We start from the raw sequence: 16092 nt of genomic DNA, 5'->3' as shown, positions 1-16092 counted from the left end.
TGGAATGAATATTCATTCCCTTGGCCATCAAGTAAAGAATCGTGCGTATATATCATTAAGATTTGAATAGAATTGATTGTGATCAATTAGTAATATTAATAGACGGAAGATTATATTGTTGGTCAATAAGAAACGTGTTTACTAATTATTTTGGGCCTCTTTGATGGAAAGGGCTTTTAAGGTTTCATAATTAGGGTTTGTCCTCTCTCTGCCTATAAATATAAGTGTGGTGATCCCATCAAATCACACACATTACAGAGAACATATAAACGTGGGAAAGAGAGAGAAACAAATCCTTGGAGTTGGAGTTGCGCCATACGCCAAAAAGAGTTCAAGGAAATCGTCTCCTACTTCCTCAATCGCTTCCGCTATGGATCGCCAAGGTATGTTTCGATCCTATTATGTTTATGGTTTTACGTGAAATACATGTTGTTCGAAGATCTTGCTTTACTCATATTCAATTATGTAATCTTGAATATATGATGATAAATAATGTCCAACATGTGGTATCAGAGCATGGTTGAGAACTCATGTATTTTCGTATTATTGAAACCATAATTTTCAAATTTTGATTTGATATTACGTGATTATGAATGACTTTGAGATAAAGTTTTAATTTATTTTTTACACATGTAACAATATTTATGTAATCAGAAGTGTATACATAAAATTTAAGTTGTTTGGAATTGGTTATATAAAGAAAAAATGAAATTTGCCGACTGCTGCCACTTCTCATAATATGCTCAAATATTTGTGGATGTTTTGAAAATTGGTTTGGTGATTAATCGGAATCATGTATGAAGTAAAGCTGCTTTCCTTTTTAATTACTCCGTATGGCCGCTGTTCATGAGGAATAAAGCATTGATATGGAATGTTTAATTCTGTTTTATTTATTTGTATAGAATGAATTTAATTGATATTTTTAGTGAGATTTGATTTTGAGTATATAAATTATTAATCGAAATCTTGTTTCCATAGTTTTGATTATGGATATTTTTAATTGATGAATTGTCAATTCGTATTTGTATGGTCACTACTGAGAATTAATAGTTTCCATGTTTGAAATATATTGTTTCCATAATTGATTCTATTTATGTATATGGAATTGATTTGGTATTTTGACTGTGTATATATTGTATGTAAATTGAGTTTGAATATATGTATTGGTGAAATGAGATTTCAATTAAATGCTTCAAGATTATGAGTCTACCGAGACGGTGGAATGAATGACTACATAATTCAATTCATATTTTGATATGTACCTTCTTGATTATATTATTGTTATTTTGCAATCACCAAAGTGAGGTAAAATAAGAAGAGTCTATAATCAAAGTCATATTAAAATTTTCTTAAACAGTTAATCATTATACATTCTTGATTATATTATGTATATTTTGCAATCACTAAAGTGAGGTAAAATAATAAAAGTTCATAATCAAATTAAGTGAATCTGCTTAAGCAATTAATCTCTATACATACTTGATTGTATTATGTTTATTTTGCAATCACCAAAGTGAGGTAAAATAAGAAGAGTTTATAATCAAATTGATATGAAAATCCATTTATGCAATTAATTAGCATGCTTGTTGTGGCTATTCATTATCTAAATAGTTTGTTTGTCATAAAAGGTCTAGATTCCCAAAGGAAATAGTCTTTGCGACATAATGAACACTAATGGAGTTAATAATATAAATTGGCTTGTTGTGGCTATTCATTATCTAAATAGTTTGTTTGTCATAAAAGGTCTAGATTCCCAAAGGAAATAGTCTTTGCGACATAATGAACACTAATGGAGTTAATAATATAAATTGGTGTCGATTACCCAAAGGTAACGCCAATATATTATTACTCAATTATTGAACTAAGATATGGATATTAAAAGCATGAGTTTTATTATTGTATGCAGACTACCCAAAGGAGTTTTCATAATTGCCTCATGATATGGGTTTTCAAATTAATGTTCGTGTTATTATTCAAAGCTTTTATATGTGAGCAATCATTTCTTAATTGCTTATATAATGTAAAAACATATATTTTTTGCTACTAGTATGTTTACCTCAAACGTTCCCCAACTTAATGGAACTAACTTATTTGAATGGAAAGAGAAACTTAAGTTCACTCTTGAAGTAATGGACTTGGACCTAACACTGTTGAATGATAAGCCAATTATTTTATGATCAAAGTAGTTGTCTAATTACCCATAATGCTAGGGAAAAATCTAACAGGACTAAGTTTACAGTTCATTAGAATGTTCGTTGCAGATAAAGTCTCTCAACGACTGACATTGCAAAAGAATGTTTGCAGAATGTTGAGGATCGCTTCACAACTGCATATAAGTCTATTGCAGGAAAACTTATGAAGGATCTCATGAGCATGCAATATAATAATTCTCGGACTATGTGCGAGCATGTGATGGACATAAATAACATCTCTTCTAAGCTGAAATTAGGATTATAGGTGAATGAGGATTTCCTTGTCCAATTGACCCTAATTTCCTTACCTCCTCAATATGGACCATTCCAAATTGATTCACTATAAAAGATTAGTGGACTTTTAAAGAATTGTGAAACGTATTGGTCTAGGAGGAGCATAAGATTAAGAAGTATGGAATGGGTGCATCTCATGCTCATATTGCAACTGAAGGAGCATCTAAAGGATAATATTCATTCGAATTTATCATTCTTATGGCATAAAGGAACTGAATCATATTTCTAGTGAAAGAATTAAGAGGCTTATAAAGAATAATATTCATTCAAAATTAGACTTTACAAGCATTACCGTTTGTGTGGATTGTATTAAATGTAAACAAACCAAACACAATACTAAAAAAAATGCCACAAGAAGCAATGAGCTCCTTAAAATTATACATACAAATATTTGCGGACCTTTTGATGTCTTGAATTTTGGTGGAAAAATATTTTATTACCTTTATTGACGACTTTTCCGCGTTATGGATTTATTTATTGCAAATCTCAGGCACAATTGAACATTTTATGACTGAGGTTGAAAGGCAATTAAATCGAAAGGTGAAAATTATTCGATCTGATAGAGGTGGTGAATTTTATGGTCGTACCACTAAAATAAGTCAATTACTTGGAACTTTTGTCAAATACTTAGAAAAGCATGGCATTTATGATTAATATACTATGCCAAGTACGCCTCAGCAGAATGATGTTGCTGAGAGACGAAACTGAATTCTCATGGAAATGGTTAGAAGTATGTTAATTCTACCTTACCTATATCGTTGTGAATTTATGCTCTTAAAACCGCTATTTATGTATTAAATCGGGTTTCTAGTAAGGTTGTACCAAAGACTCTCTTATGAACTTTGGACAGGTAGAAAACCCAGTTTGCAGCACCTTCATGTTAGGGGTTGTCCAGCGGAAACAAGAGAATACTCTTCGCAAGAAAAGAAATTGGATTTTAGACAGTTAGTGGTTACTTTGTGGGTTACCAGAAAAATCCAAAGGGTATAGGTTTTATTGTCCTAATGATAGCATGAGAATTGTTGAAACTGGAAATGCAAGATTCTTTGAGAATGGTGAGATCAGTGGGAGTTCTAACACTCGTAATACGGTCATTAGTGAAATAAGGGTAGAATTCCCTCTATCCTTAATTCCTCAAGAATCAAGTGTGCCAAAATATTATTGAATAGCCTAACAATATTGAACACTTGAATGACCAACCACTTAATGATGATGCCGAGGTCATTGAAACATATGTGTGGTAGAGCCAACTCCAAAAGTGCCACTAAGGTGTTCTCAACGAGAACGAAGGCCGACCCTCTCTGATGACCGTATGGTATATCTCTAAGAATCTGGATGTGGCATAGAGACACATAATAGTCCATATTCACATTCACTAGTCATTAAGCGTAATACTTCTAATAAATGGATTGATGTCATAATAGAAGAGTTAAAATCTATAGATTATGATAAAGTCTGGAACCTTGTCGAATTACCTAATAGGCACAAAAGTATTGGGTGTAAATGGGTCATCAAGACCAAATTCGACATAAATCGTTTAGTCAAATGATTTAAAACCAGACTTGTTGCCAAAGGTTATACTCAGAAAGATAGCATTGATTACAAAGAGACTTTCTCTAATGTATCAAAGAAGGACTCAGTTAGAATCATTTTGGCACTTGTAGCCCATTTCGACTTGGAACTACATCAAATGGATGTAAAACTGCTTTTCTAAATGGCGATTTGGAAGAAGAAGTTTACATGAAACAACTTGAAGACTTCATTAAGAAAGGGAATGAAAATTTAGTCTGCAAACTTAAGACATCAATTTATGGACTGAAACAGGCTCATCGAAAATGGTATTTTAAATTCCATGACACTATTATTGCTTTTGGTTTTAAAGAAAACACTGTTGATCGGTGTATATACCTTGGTATTGTCTCCTTAATATCCAAGCTCTTGAAATGTATTGTGATAATAGTGCAATCGTATCTTTCTCTAAGAATGACAAGTATTCAAAGGAGCTAAACACATGGAATTAAAGTTTATTGTCATGAAAGATGAAGTTCGGGAACAAATAATATCTATAGAACGTATAAGCACACAGCTTATAGTTGTTGACCCATTGACTAAGGCGTTACTGCCTTAAGACATTTATGGAATAAGTTAACATAATGGGTCTTTGGTTTGGAAATGTCTAATTTTTATGTTTCCATGTTGCTTCAGACACTTAAGTTATGGATATTTTGAATTCAATAAAGTTGTTTCCACTTTTCCTATATATACTTATTATTTGATATGCATATATACGTTTTTAGTATTAATGCAGGAGGTCTTGAAATAAGACAATTACGGACGCGGTGTCACTTATAGATTATATTAGAGTGGATATTGATGATGTGGTACATGGAAGGAACTATATCAATTGAATGATATACGCCCGCCATGACCCACATTAGTAGTCTCTCTAATATAATACTTATGTTTACCAGTGATGAAAGTATTTATAAAGTCCAATATTATGCGCGCCTTATGTTTATTATGTCTATTTTATTGTGGCTCTGTCAAGTGTGAAAAGTGGGAGAATAGAAAGCTTTGTGTCCCACATGTTCGCCAAGTGGGAGAATGTAAGTTTTGTGTCTCACATATGTGACATGTGATAGAATCCTAAATAGAATTGGATTTTAGTATAATACATTATTTGGTATAAGACACATTTTACCCTAATTAATTGACTATCAATTAATTATTGTCACATATCAATTAATTAAATAATCATATTATATTTCTCCAAAGAAAATATATGTTCATATATATATGTGCCGATTGATTGCCAATGATTGGAAAAGATTGATTACATAATCTTTTAATGGAATGAATATTCATTCCCTTGGCCATCAAGTAAAGAATCGTGCGTATATATCATTAAGATTTGACTAGAATTGATTGTGATCAATTAGTAATATTAATAGATGGAAGATTATATTGTTGGTCAATAAGAAACGTATTTACTAATTATTTTGGGCCTCTTTGATGGAAAGGGCTTTTAAGTTTTCATAATTAGGGTTTGTCCTCTCTCTGCCTATAAATATAAGTGTGGTGATCCCATCAAATCACACACATTACAGAGAACACATAAACGTGGGAAAGAGAGAGAAGCAAATCCTTGGAGTTGGAGTTGCGCCTTACGCCAAAAAGAGTTCAAGGAAATCGTCTCCTCCTTCCTCAATCGCTTCCGCTATGGATCGCCAAGGTATGTTTCGATCCTATTATGTTTATGGTTTTACGTGAAATACATGTTGTTCGAAGATCTTGCTTTACTCATATTCAATTATGTAATCTTGAATATATGATAATAAATAATGTCCAACAGCATTTTGATTGCAATCTGCAATAAACTCTTCATCACGATTCTGCAATTACAAGGTTCCTTCCTCATCTTTTTTTTTTTTAGAAACCAAAAATGGCACAACAAAATGAAAGAAATATTGAGCTTTTTATCTTGTGTGTATATGTTTTGGGGCAATGTTCCTGCTTGTCTTCAATACTCAGACAGAAGAAGAATTTTTTTGTTTGATTATGTGGGCTGAAAATCATTGAAGAAGATTGATACAAGCGTAGATTAGGTGAAGGTTGAGTAGTTTGAATATTTCTAATTGTTAATTGTTTGGTTTTAGTAATATAAATCTCAAAAATGCGATTTGGATTCTTATAAAGTTTCCTTCTTTTTATTTTTATGTTTTTGTTCCAACTAGGATATTACGTAGAATATATTTAAATAATTGATATATGATGTGTTGTTTTATAACGGAATAGTTAACGGTTTCGTTAAATAAGGATTGAAATATATCAAATATAAAAATACGAGGACTTGGTAAAACGAAAAAATTATATAAGGACCTATTGAAATAAACAATCAAACTACAGGGACCTTTGGATGTGTTTTGCCTTAGTAAAACTAAACCTATACATAAATGAAAATGTTGCTATACAATAATTATATAAGCAGCTATGACTTAAATCAAATTTTAAATATTCAATTCAAGATTCAAACTCAAAATTAAAAAAAAAAAAAATCTCTAATCCAATCGTCTTAAATTCAAATTAAACAGGTTAAACTCAACCATATTATTAAAATATCACAAAATCCTGTATAAATTTTACCAATGGAGAGTATATTTTTGTTTTGCATATTTTAAACAGTTAAATTAAAAAGAAAATGAATAAAAAGTAAAGAAAAACTGATGTTATGCGGTAATAATGCAAGGAGACATATATAAGCATTTGTTTTTAAATTATTAAAATAAATAACTTGACACGCTTCTTTAGGCATAACAACTCCGCACTTTTTGAATGGAGTTTTCTAATACTCCCTCCGTCCCAAGGAGATGACCCCTTTATTGAGTGGCACGGAATATTATGCAGTAATATTTTGTGTGTTAAGAGAAGAAAGTAATGTAAGAGAGGGAGAATAAAATAGAGATAAAGGTGTTTCCATTTTAAGATGGGTCATCTTAGTTGGGACAAACCAAAAAGGAAAGTGAGTCATCTTCAATAGGACGGAGGAAGTATAATAATATTTTTTACTCTATTAATCATGTTTTATGAGTTAGTCTTCTTCTTCCTGTAGCCGCCGTCTGCCATAGTTCTTAGTTTTCCTCTGTAAATTTTCTTTTTCAGGTAAGTTCAGCCCCTTTAATCAATCAATTTTCAATAATTTAGTCCCCAACAACATTCATACAGCATGGGCTTAAGACATTTTTTCCGAAAATTTCAAAAAATTAGAAGTATAAAATACCAAAAAAATATTTTGGGTAGGGGCTTAAGCCCTCCCCTCTCCTTTACTGGGTTCGCCCATTCATAAACACATAATGTGGCTCATTTGAAACTTATATAGTAGTAGTAGTAGTAATTTTTTTAATGATGATAATGAGCTATATATGGATAGAATGAAAATGTTTGTAGCCAAAGATCTAAAATCCATATAAAATATATGTGCATCAGCGGGCATAACACTTGTATTCTAAAAAAGAAATGCGGAGTATTTTTCTATTGACTTGTGAGACATATTATTATGATTTTATCAATATAGATAAATGTGAGCAAATAATAGTTACTTTTACTATTATGACATTACACGTTTACTCGAATTTATCGTGTACTCAAATATAAAGAAATAAAGAATACCCCAATTCAATTTTGCGTGCTAAAAAAAAGAAAATGAAAATTCTACTAAATGGAATTTAGGAGTACTATATGTTAATTTAACTTTGGATATTTATGTGATAAAATGTTTCGATAATCTGCCAGATGACATTAAGCACATTATAAGACTACCTAAAACGAATTAAGCTGCAAATAGATATCATATTTATGATCCATATGCTTGATCATAATTTAGAATATAAATTGATTGAATTTCTAATCGAGTTTGGAGTTGGATCGTCGATCTTACCGATAATTATAACTGTATATGACTAGTAAGTAGTAACAATTCCTAATAAATATGAGAACGACGAATGGTAGTATTCTTTTTTTCTGGATTTTTCTTCACTCATCTAGTAGCTAAATGTAGTAAGAATCTGCACTTTTGTGCCTAAGAATATTGAGGCATGTTAAGCATTTTTTTCACCATTATAATCCATATATACATATGCTAAAAAAATTTCTAAAGTCAATTTTACCACAAAAATTCGTGAATCCCTTGCACAACTTTTAGTCTACTTATGTCCACCTCTCTGAAACTTTATAACTTTGGAATCAATACTCTTATCCCCTCAGAATTACATATTCATCAATATTATACTCCATCTTCAATTCGTCCAAAAAATAATCTCATTTGTAGACAACACGAATTTTAATGAGAAATTGATAAAATAAAATAGATGAGAGTAGAAATAGATAAAGTAGGACAAGGAAAGAGAAATGAGACTATTTTTTAATGACGGAGGGATGTGAATTAAGATCACCCTTAAGCATCTACCATAAGTGCCAAAAGTTGAGGATATATACGAAACTTAATGTGTTACTTTAAATTTCCATACTAACATTATATTATTTCCCTATCACAACGAGACCTATCACAACTTATCATATCTCCAACATTCCATGAAAAACGACCTTCAAAAACTATTATTTGGAGAGAGTAGGTGTGATCAGTGAGTCAAATATTACTCTCAATAAGTAATTATGAGTTTTTCTTTTTATTGAGACATTATTTTCTTAATTCTCGCATACAAAAAATGCATTGATTTACTGGATGTATAGAGCACAGTCGGCATAGGCGCATTTGCTTCCTTTAATTCTTTATACCTAGGTGAGTGTAATTAGAGAACTAAATACAAATAATGAATATAGGCGACTAAATGCAAATATAACGTAATAGTTTTATCTCAACGTTAGCATTAGGATCTATATGATTATCGAAAATCGAAATGTCTTGATTTATATCTAAGAATCGAGTATATATATAACACTACAAAAACCTTATCTTTCAAAGACATAAAAATTGAGACGCAATTATTTGCGCTATAAAGTATTAAAATAACGAACATATAGGAAACACGAATTATCATCTTTAATTGCACTAAAATAAATATCATAAACGATTTTATTTTTTTGCAGTGTAAGTTGGTCAACAACAATAATGTTGGAAATATGGTGGTAATATATCTAGGGAACTCTGAAAACGGGATTTGTGCAATCCAGACTTTCTCCAATCTGAACAAGTTTATTGAATTAAGTGTGCAAGTTTGTTATGAGAATACATTCATTTTTTATGTGGTCTAATGAGAAATAGATTCAATTTTTGTTGCATATATGTTTATTATGGATGTTAAATTACGCAAGGATATAATTAATGAGATTTTAATATATGCATCATTTATTAGCTTATCACAAGGCGATGGTTCATGGGATTCAACACCATCCTGATCATGACCTACATGTTCGTTCGGTACTCTCCAGAAATCAAGACATCTTTGGGGTACGACCAAACAACCCTCAACCTCATCTCCTTTTTCAAGGACCTCGGGTCCAACGTTAGGGTCCTTGCGCGGCTGATAAACAAGGTGACCAAACCGTGGGACGTGGGTCGTCCTCTCTAGTTTGGTGTACTGATAAGAAAAGTATATAGAAACATAGGGTTGAGAAAGATTGCTTGTTCCATAAAGGAAATTTGATATCTCCATTTTTATTTTCTTTAATTTGTAGTACTCGTATTAATTATGCAAATTAAATTACGGTGTGCGATTAAGTTCGTACGGAAAAGGACAGTGATATTAATTAATTTCTTCCGTTAGACTTTTATTAATAAACGAAATAAACACACTTGGGTCTTCCCAAGTAAAATAGATAATAATAATAATAATAATAATAATAATAATAATAATAATAATAATAATAATAATAATAATAATAATAATAATAATAATAATAATAATAATAATAATAATAAAGTCCAAAGTTCAGATGCAACTGGCTTTGGGCCATGCAAATAAAAGTCCAAAGAATTAAATAATTAGTCCTACAAGTTTGGGGCATACTTGTAACTTAAAATCCATATATAAAATCCATAACCTTAACCTCAAAACTTAAAAGGATATGCGTACTTGACTAATATTACAACCATTCAAATTAACATATGGATGTTCATTTAATAATACTATTATATATTTTCAATAACAACACATATTTAAGATCTAAGATATAGGTAAAGAATTTATTTACAGTATATACACATAAATAAATTGTATATGTAAATATAATTTTAAGTTGTTTTTATATTTTAATAATCAACAAATTATCAAGGGATATTACATGGCTGAAGGGACCGCCTTTGAATAAAAATGAGAGCCCAACGGTAAAGAAGAATTGGGCTTCTCTGAAAGTGGACTCAAGTAAAAAAGAATCTATCTACTTGGATCACCCCAAAATAATAACAAATCCTTTGCCTTGTAGTAGTAATGATGTTGCTTTACTTGTAAGAAAATCGGAAATCGAGACGCTTAAGAAAATAAAATGGAATTTTTCTTCACTCGTACTTGATCGAATAAAACCTTAAAAAAAATACTTTGGTCTAGCGAAAGAATAATTATAGGCCATCTTCATTTGTCATCAAATAATTGGGCCAACAAATTAGAAAGTCACTACTTATAAACTGTTCATTAGGTATAAGACTATAATTCCTCATTACAGGCAAGAAAGTACTATAAATGCTGATGTTTGATACACTAGTGCATCTATTGGGTGCATAATTAGTGTCAAATCCCAATCTCTGAATGCTAAGATTGGGCATTGTGATTTGTGGAAATATAATTATTTATAGCAGAACTAATATTCATCTCCATAAACTACGCGTAAGAATAGAGATTTTAACTGAATTACAAATATCAAATTTACCGGTTTGATAAGAAACGTGGGATACTAGAAGATACATAAAACAAGATAAGAAATATGGTCTTTATGTCAACATATGAGAGATAAGATTTTTTCGTTATTGTTTGATATAAAAGAAATTATCTAAATTTGTGTTGTTAACATTATTCTATTATAATTTGCACAGCTAGTGTCCAAATATTAATAAATAATCTAAGTTTAATCCTATATTTACTAGCGGAAGAGTTTCCATGTGATCCCCTCTCTCTACACTTTATCCATTTTGAAACCTTTAAATTTAGGTCTTATTAACTCAAGTTTTGAATAAAATTATGGTTTTCTATACAATTCATTGTATGAGTGCATTGTATATGCATATCTACAATTGAAAACGCAATATTTTTAGGTTCCAGAAGCAAAGTACTTCATGGGCTGTAGCCCATTAAAAATAAAAATATGTAGGCTTATTTGTTAATTGGGCTTTACTATTAATTGGTCCAACAGAAATATTAAGCCCAGTAATAAACATCTCCCACCGTTCACCAGTGCAAACAGCTCTTATATCTCGCATTTGATAATGTAAAAAACATAGTTTAACATGAATGTGTCACTAATGTTAACCACAATGGCATTGGATTCCGACGAGATGGCTCACCATTTGCCATCATTTAAGGTACCCTTGAAGTCCGGCGATGTTGACTTGAATCTTGATGGAGGATGGTTAGTGAAGCCGGCTCACAAGAAGCCCCGTTCCTAGGGTTAGGTCCAATTTCCCACACGAATGATAATAGTTCATTATAATACTAATGATAATAATAATAATTATAATTATTATTACTGTTATTATTATTATTGTTATTATTTAATGAATATATCAAAACATAAAATATTAGGAGTACAACTTTTCATTTCAGAAATATCTACGTTAGTCTTATTATTGATTATCTTTAAATAACTCCATGAAATGAGCTTGTGACACACCTAGGCTTATGACTAGGAGCTCCATGATCCCTATTGAGAGTGTGATACGAGCATATTCTCTAGGATTATCCCCATATCTATACTCCCTCCGTCCCGCTTTAGCAGTCTCATTGACTTTTCTGCACTCGTTTTGTAAAAATGATAATAAATAGTTAAAGTGAAGAAATAATAAAGTAAAAAAAAGAATAATATAGATAAGACTCTTCTCTATATTATTGTCTTTTTTACTTTATTATTTCTTTACTTTAACTATTTATTATCATTTTTACAAAACGAGTGCAGAAAAGTCAACGGGACTGCTAAAGCGGGACGGAGGGAGTATTATTTAGTTAATTAATGATTTACCATATTTTTTTAGTTTTCATATATGCTTAGGATTATTTTCTTATTCCATAAGTTAGTATTTAACATTATAAATAGGAGACATTGTTATTCCTTTCAATCATTTAAGAAATAACATATTTTCCTACTTTATCGTCTCTTTTAATTTCCTGCAAAATAAAAGAGATGATATCATGTGTTGGTGTATGACATGTTGACGGCGATTGGGAGGAAGAGAACAAAATGAAATCACCAATTGTTAAGAGCACTCTTCTCTTAACAAGTCGACGGCAGAAGGTATTCCAACGTCAAGGATAAAATTAGGTAGTCGCCGGCTTTCCCGGTCGATCAAACCGTGAACTAGGATTTTGGGGAAAAATAAAAGAGACCATAAAGAAAGAAAAAATGTTATTAATTGAATGATTGAAATCAATAACAATGTTTCCTATTTATAATGCTAAATACCCTAACTTAAGGAACAAGAAAATAGGAACAAGAAAATAATCCTAAGTATATACGAAAATATATGGTAAATCATTAACTAACTAAATAATATAGATATGGGGATAATCCTAGGGAATATGCTCGTATCAGAGTGCACTCATTGCATGACAATAATTGGTCTCATGTATAATCAAAACGAATTAGTTGAGTGTGTTATGAGTGAAGTAAAAGTCTTAATTTTATATCTATTTTATCGTGAAATGTGAAATTATTAATTGATCAATATGGGGGAGATGGAGTTAATATTGTTATTTCAGACTATTTAATCGACAAGCGATCAAACTCACATGGATTATATTAATATAACTAAAAAAAAATTGTATGCATAAATGTTTAGTCACGGAAACAACAAAACGCAATTATAGCTATTGTGAATGCAATCGATTGATTATATTGTCAAATCAAATTAGACCAGTTAACTATTTTCTACTTACTAGTTACAACTATTCTAATTATACACTTATTCGAATTTAAATTTCAGTTGTCTTTAACGATTTATAAATATAGCATTGTTTGTGCAATGCATATATACACACCCACTACAGTATGCGCCGAGTTAAAAGATGTCTAATTTTACATTTATTTGTATTTTTAGTATTATTTATATTATATAATGGAATTGAAAGAATTCTAAATTTATATTTTGACCTCCCCTAGCTTAACTAACATGTGTATGAAATCAAGTGTAAAAGTATATAGTTCGACTGTTGCCTCATAACATGGAATTTGATCAACTTCATTTATTACTCACGTTGCAATCATTCATGAATCTGTATTGCTACATGAATCATCAAATCATCAAATTGGAGGGACATTAACGCACAAAACTTTCGAGATATATATGCTATATGAAGAGAATTGATATGCTATGGGAAAATTTGGGAGGGACAATGAGCACCTCTCCAAGTCAGCATACTTTTTCTATATTTTTTAATACAAAATTCTCTCCCCACCCTTTTAAGTTTTAACATATTGTTGATTTCCTTTTGAGATTCATCAAAATTCTCTAGAAAAATAAAAAATTCTCTCTAATATCTATGTTTCGATTCGTATTAATTCTCAATTTTTTTAATCCCAGAAGACGAAGACTGTGATATCAAAGAAGAAGAAAAATAGTTTGAATTCGATTTTCCTACTACTGCAATTGGGAGGCACAAATTCTCCATAAGTCTAATTGTAATCTCACACGAAACTCATATCGTAGCTTTGGGAATTTGTTGAATAAAATGTATTGTGTGATGTAGTTGGGTTGGGATATGGAGATGCAATGGAAGGTGATGAATTGAATTGCTGAATCATTTCGTATGTAAAAATGATAGACAAACAGTTGTTGAATATTGATAATGAGTTTGGACATTCATTATTGAACAATCGAATCAATTGTATATTCATCCATCCTTTCAAAATTTAGAATGGTGTGATTTGAGCTTTTGAGAAATTACATTGAAAATTCTTGCAACTCACCTGTTTGCACTCGTTCATTTAACATTCACTTATTCTTGCTTTGAAGCATATTTTTTCTGTGTGATGCTATGTTTACTTCCTAGTTAAAAAACTAAACTTTATTCAAAATGGACAAAAAGAATGCAAACAGTTAAAATGAGGATGCCCAAAATTACATTAGGATTCAAGAACTTTAAAGAATAGAAAATTTAGCAGCAAACAGAAACATATTAGAATCCATTGTTCTTGATGTTAATGCCACCAATTACTGAAAGATTTAGCATAATTAAAATCAAAATGTCGTGTGAAGCAAAAGACAATAACCAACATCTATAATTTCTTTATCACAATCTTCAGTTTATCCTAAAAAATATCTAGCAAATAACATACCAACAATAAGAGGTGTCAAATGTTGATAATATTATCTCAAATAAAAACCAAACATTATATTGACTCATGACTCAAGTAATCAAATTAACAAAACCAGAGAAACAATCAACTCCAAGGTCACAATTACAGCATCCTCCTTTTGGAATGAGAGTGGGAGAAACTATTCTACCGTAAAGCCAAGTCTTCTCATTCAACTTGCATAAAGATCTAGGTTTTTTCCCACTGTCTGATTAGATGCATTTTCATTAGCTATGGACATCAGTCCTTTAAGTAAATTAGTCATTTTCAATCTGCAACCAATCTGAAATATAAATATGAGAGTGAAAATAATAAAGTGAAATTTAAATAACTATACAATATAAATGATAAAATTCTACAAGTATACACATACCAGTCATGCAAATTTATGCAATTACGTTTGTCGTGTGATGCCCCATGAAGGCCGCATCCGTGGCAGGCCCTAGGCTTCACAGTTGTCTTCTCTTTTGAAGATAAGATTCTCTTACCGCGTCCCTTTGTTCTAATTTGAGAAGGATTGCCAATATTTATTATTATATCCAAGCATTTTCTTTTTTGAGTATTGTACTTAGTTGTTGGACTAATGCTCATCTTTTTTATTTTACCATGTATATAATCAAGTTGTTCATCCAAAAACTTTTTCTTCTCATCCGTCAAAGACGCATCATCAATCAATATTGAAGCTTTATAAGATAACTTGGAGCGTCGCGACATCAGAAATTTTGTTGGATCATCATTGGCGTTCATCTATTGTATACACAACATCCATCTTTGCTTCTTGTGTCCATCGCTTGAGTATATACTTGTCGGGTAATTCAAATATTTGGCTGATGCGGAAGAAAGCTAGCATGTGTCTACACGGAATACCATCAAACTCAAATTTTCCACAATTACAAGATATAATATCTCTTAGTCTATCATGCGTGAGTAGCCTTGGTTTCGAGGACGAAGAACTTTGGAAACTCATGACATTGTAAATCACAATATCATCTCGTGTAGAGGCATATTGCACAATGTAACCATGGCTTTGACCGATTTCTTCTTGAAACTTCGTCCACTTCTTTTTCGTATAAACTCTAACCATTTGAGTTTCCATCAGCCAACTTGTTTTGATTTTGGGATGCTCATTCATGTCAATATGGTCTGCAACTAACTCATTGTGTCTTTGGTGTCTCAATGCTCTATTGAAACGTATGATAAAATCCATCAAATTGTTCTTATCGGAGATATACTTTTTGAAAAACGAATGTGAACTCACGGATCTTTGACTACTTGACATCCCAACAAAGAATACATGACTAAAGTATGCCGGACCCCACTTATGCCGCAGTTCATACATCAACAATATCCAACCATTTTGCTCCAAGTTAGCACATCTTATTACATTCTTCCAACCATGCTCAAATTCCTCCGGAGATGTAGAATTTTTTATAACACTTTTTATACTCTAATAGTGGTCCCGAAAAGTTACTGGATAAATCTTTTCAGGAAATTTGTTCAATATGTGCCATAAGCAATACCTATGAACTGTTTCCTGCAAAACTCAAGCAAGTGCCTTTGTCAATGCTGGATCTTGATCAGTGATTATTGATTT

Source organism: Salvia hispanica, chromosome 3 (genome assembly GCF_023119035.1).
Source record: "Salvia hispanica cultivar TCC Black 2014 chromosome 3, UniMelb_Shisp_WGS_1.0, whole genome shotgun sequence".
NCBI lineage: Eukaryota > Viridiplantae > Streptophyta > Magnoliopsida > Lamiales > Lamiaceae > Salvia > Salvia hispanica.
Note: the sequence above shows the minus strand (reverse complement) of the source record.